The sequence below is a fragment of the Hipposideros armiger genome, unplaced genomic scaffold (genome assembly GCF_001890085.2).
Source record: "Hipposideros armiger isolate ML-2016 unplaced genomic scaffold, ASM189008v1 scaffold_220, whole genome shotgun sequence".
NCBI lineage: Eukaryota > Metazoa > Chordata > Mammalia > Chiroptera > Hipposideridae > Hipposideros > Hipposideros armiger.
The window spans coordinates 1,487,933-1,492,797 of record NW_017731570.1 but is presented as its reverse complement, the minus strand read 5'-3'; the positions used below and the strand labels follow the sequence as shown (position 1 = coordinate 1,492,797).

At 43.2% G+C, this 4,865-nt stretch overlaps 1 protein-coding gene and 1 pseudogene across 16 annotated transcripts in view; one reads left to right on the top strand and one right to left on the bottom strand.

Annotated features, from left to right (window-relative positions):
- Positions 1 to 4,865, top strand: part of ERC2 (ELKS/RAB6-interacting/CAST family member 2) — a 974,141-nt gene that overhangs the window by 208,267 nt on the left and 761,009 nt on the right. The window lies entirely within an intron of this gene.
- LOC109389077 (fatty acid-binding protein, epidermal pseudogene) lies at positions 2,473 to 2,868 on the bottom strand (annotated as a pseudogene).

Below are 4,865 nucleotides of genomic sequence, written 5' to 3'. Positions count from 1 at the left end.
CTTCTATTTTGCCTCATGGCCCTCAAAGCCTAAAATATTTACTACTTGGCCCCTTAAGAAAAAGATTGGCGTTTCCTGATTTAGATGATAAGTAAATGGTTTTTGAGTCAAGACATTTGGTAAAAAGCTTATGTGCAATTAGTTATATTTAGAGTATCAAATCTTACTACTTTCATGTATAGCTTTTGAGTTTTTTTTAATGAAGAGACAATATTTTTTTTCTTTCGTTTCTGCCCATTTTCCTTTTACAATGATTAGTCCTGTGATTTTCAGCTTGAGTCATAGCACATTGAGGATTGCCAGTTATCACAAAAGTCTGCAGCACTTTCAGGAGTATGGCAAGTAACCTGTGTGGATTACAGAGAGACTACATGTGTGGTATTCACTAACTACCAGAGAAATGGAGATTGCCATTAAAACTCCAAAAGATTTAGGAATTCCTGACAGTTACAAACAGGCTTCCAACTCCACCTCCTCCTCCTTTTTTTGTTTTTGTTTTAATACCCATATTTGTTGATACTTTTTAAGCCTACACAATTAGTGCTTTAAAAATCTGTGGCTGCTTTAAGGGAAATGGCCTGAAAAAGAAACTGTGTACTGTACATACCAGTCATGTTAAAACGTACTTACACATAGTAATTGCTTTTGTGCCATAGGGCTGCTAGGCTTTTCTACTAGAAAGTGTTCTTAACCAAGTGAAGCCAGGGCCTGACAACCGAGAAAGTCCCCTCCCCACCCTCTGCCCTCCTTCAGCCCCTGAAGTGGGTCGCTTCTGGTGCCCTGCGGGCTGGGTTGCATTCTGTTTGAGCGTTTTTTAATGCTGGGGAAGGATGCTGCCTGTTCCTGGGATTTTGCTTCCTTGGTGTAGCCCAGCGTTTCTCCATCTCAGCGCTGTGGACACTTGGGGCAGGATAATTCTTTGTGTGGGAGCTGTGCTGTGCCTTGAAGAATGTTCAGCAGCTTCCTGGGCTTTTGTCCTCCAAAAGCATGTAGTGCCTTTTTCCTTCCCCCGCTTGTGACAACCGAAAAGGGCTTCAGGCATTGCAAAATATCCCTTGGGGGACAGAATTGCCCAGGCGGTGAACTGCTGGTGTGGAGTGACTGACACATCCTTGTGGCTGTGGCAAATATAGTGATTCCCAGCCCCACCTGTTTGAAACTCTGTTTTACTGAGGAAGGGCAGCCCAGATCATGATACTCTTGACCCAAAGACTGGCTGCAGGGGACTGAGCTAGGAAACAGATGTGCTGAGGAGATGTGGGGGTTTGATACTGAAAAGAAAAAGAAGTGGTGTGTGTGTGCTTGAGAGAGAGAGAGAAAGAGAGAGAGAGAGAGAGGGAGAGATGTGTGTGTGTGTGTGTGTGTGTGTGTGTGTGTNCAACTTGGGCCAGTGAAGTGACGTCCTCCACAACTAGACTAAAGAACAAAAGGACAGCAACTTGTCTGTTCCCCCTCCCCCAATTCCCCAGCACTGTTCCCATCCCCCAATTCCCCAATAAAAATCTTAAAAAAAAAAAAGAATCAGAATCTGTGTGGTGGCCACAGAAGGAGAAGAGAAAGGTCATCTCTGCACACAGGACCTTGACAACTTGAGAATTGTGTGCTGGGAGCTGCGAGGAGCAGATAATCGCTGTGGGCCTGGATGTGGGCTGATGGCAGGACCGTGGAAAGGTGAGTCATCAGCAGGAGGCGCTGGGGTTGAGGACAGAGCTGGATGTGCTGAGGGCAGTACTGCTGAGAGTCCACCCAGGGTGAGAATACGGCTGAGGGAAGGATTATGACGTTCTGTCCAGTGCATAAGGCCTTTCTGGCTATTGGTGACTTTTGTCGTTGTTGTTATTTTCACACATGCACCTGGTCATTTGTGACCACTGAGTCCCCAGTTTGTGTGATCCTTCTAAAGTCTACCTTGTTCCATTATTATTTAGGAGGAGATCCTAGGAACTGCATACTTCTCCTTCGTGCTTCTTTTCTGAATAAATATTTAGTTTTGAATATGATATGTCTTTTGAGATTACATGGAGTTTTCACTGACTGATGCCACTTTGGCACAGATTCCTGTCATTCTCCCTGAGTTTCATTTTCTCCAAGCACCGTGTGCAGGATGGATGCCAGTGAAGCATCTTAGCAGAAAAACACTTCCTCTAGACCCTGCTTACCAACACATCCAAAAGCTAGTTTTCATAACCTTTACTCTCACATTGCTGATGACATAAAGAATGCATTCATTTTTGTTTGGCATCATTTGCCTTATTTAAATTTTTTTTCTTTTTTTAGCATAGACACATTTATATACTAACCAAAAGGACGGTCCTAATGAAACCAACACTCAGAAATAGTTGCATGAAAAATGTTTATGATAAAGATAATTGAACACAGTAATGAAACAAAGAAGTTGTATGGAGATTTGCTCATTGAACTGAGCTCATTTATCCTCGCAGCTAATTCCTGCCCAGAAGGATGATGGAATTTTTACTCTGCTTTTTCATAGACCTGAGTACAGGTGACATCGTTCATGACGCATTCCACCACTCATTTTCCGTCTTCCAATTTTCTTGTTATTGTGCTTTTCTTTCCATCCTATTCCTGATGTTGAACCAAAGCATCATTTACAAAGTTGCAGACAGTCTGAGTTTCCTGCCATCAGCTGTAGTCTCTTCAAACTTCTCTCCCAGGTTACGTGAAAACTGGGTTGTTTTCAACATGCTCTCGGTTTTTATGGTGAGGTTTTAGCCGTCAGAAGTGATGACACAGTCTGGTTTGGCCATGGCGCCCATTGTTTGCAGAGCCATTCCTACTCCTAGTTTCTTAAAAGCCTTTGCTCTCTGCTAAGCACCCCCCTCCTACCAGCTGCTGAATGGTGGCCATGGTGGCGCGGATGGCGTTTGGGGTGAGCAGTACAGAGTGCATGCATGTGTGGCCCCTTATCTCTAAATTTTAATGCATTTTTAAAAGTTTGAACGGTGTATGCTAATTTGAAAAGAACAGTTCAGGTTTTACCCCATATTGATTTTAATGAGTGCAGTTGGTTGCTTTTTACAGTAACAGAGGCTGGTGGAGCCCCAGGGAGCCATTAGCACATGGCATTTTGGAACCTGCTGAGAAAAGAAAGTGGCAGACAGAGCGGTGTGGGGAGGCCACAGGACAGAGAGGATGTTGGGAGGTTATGCTGGGAGAGGCTCTGATCTCTGTCCTCATGGCAGTCTCCTGCTGTTCCACCTTGGGTGTGACTGCTCTTCGAAAACTATTCTCTTGGCTGCTGACCTAACTTATTATCATCATCATTTGGTAAAACAGTGCACCACAAATAAAACCTCTGCAGGGAGAAAGTCCTGCACACACTGCCACTGTCCACAAGTGGCAGCAACGGGAAGCTGAGACGGTTCCATTGAACCAAGACCCTGGTGTCATGGGTGGAGATATCGATCCCTTACACGTGAAGGAGGCTTTGTATTCTAGAGAGCACATGCTGTTTCAATGATTTCCTCTGATGCTGCCAGTTACCCTATAAGTAAACTGAGGTTCGGACAAATGACGTAGAGATGACATGTGACATTTCCTGGGCACTCAGGAGCATCAGTCTTTGCTAATCCTTTTCCTGGGAGCACCATTTAATCCAACAATCCTCTAGGCTGGGAGGTGGTTTCCTGCTGATCATATGAGGAGGCCGAGGCCCAGGGGAATAATGTGTCTGACTCCGTTCTCAGAGCAGGTGGTCATGGACCTGCGGGTTCCAGGCACCTGTTCCTAACCACTCCTTGATACCACCAGGGATTTCCACCTGATACCGAATAAACCAGAGACCAGAATTACGGTCTTCTGACTTCTTGCTCAGTGATATTTTCTTTCTAAATGCCAAAAAGGAAAAAAAAAAGTTCAAAAGGTTCAGATTTTTTTTTTGTTTCTTGCCAAATCTTATCAGGGCCTGTTGAAATGCGGACTGTAAATCCGTGAAGTTAAGATGCAGTGAAAGGTTAAAACAGTGCCACGTAGAAGGCAGCATCAGGGCTCGATCTCCTCAGGTCATGTGTGGCTTGTGAAAATGAATGTACTTGCTTAAAATGCAAAGAACAGTCCTGTACCTTTGGCCCTCCAAAAATTCCTAGGGAATAAATGAATCTTTGTGAGCAGAGAATAAGGAAAACTGGGTGGCACTTAGAGTTGGACTTCCCTATTTCATCTGTTCAAAGTTAGCCTTCTTTTTCAATTTTTTAAAAAAAATTTTAGTTCATCTTCCCTCATTGCCTAAAACAAATGCTGAGTTTATGTAGTTTTATTGGGTATTTTCAGTTTTTTTCTATGTCAGTTATGAGACATTAAAATTGTATTTACAACCCATTAACAGGTGCCCCATTTCATTACTCTTTTAATTGGCTAAAATTTGGTGAAGCAAAATCTACTTTTGCACCTACCATGGCTTGGGTGTGAAAGGGAGGTTTTATTTCTGTTTCCAGTTTGGTATACAGGTTGAAGGGCATGTTCAATATTTGGGATAGAGTGTTAAATAAGGTAATGTGAATAGCTGCTGGGTGATTCCTGGGAGTGGCTTATGGTTACAGCAGTTGTATATAACACTGTTGGATATAAAGCAGTTGGGTATAAAGAATGAATTCAACCCTCCTTACTAAAGGAAAATATAATTATATATGAGTCGTTTGTGGAAAAAGGAAAAAGAAAAACGAGTGAGACTTAAGAGTAAAAATTATAAAGACTTACTACTCATTTAGCTCAAGAGTTGGCAAATTATAGCCTGGGCCAAATGTGGCCCACCATCTGTGTGTGTGTGTGTGTGTGTGTGTGTGTGTGTGTGTGTGTGTGTGTGTGTGTGTGTGTTTAACGGCCTGGGCTGAGAGTGGTTTTTACCT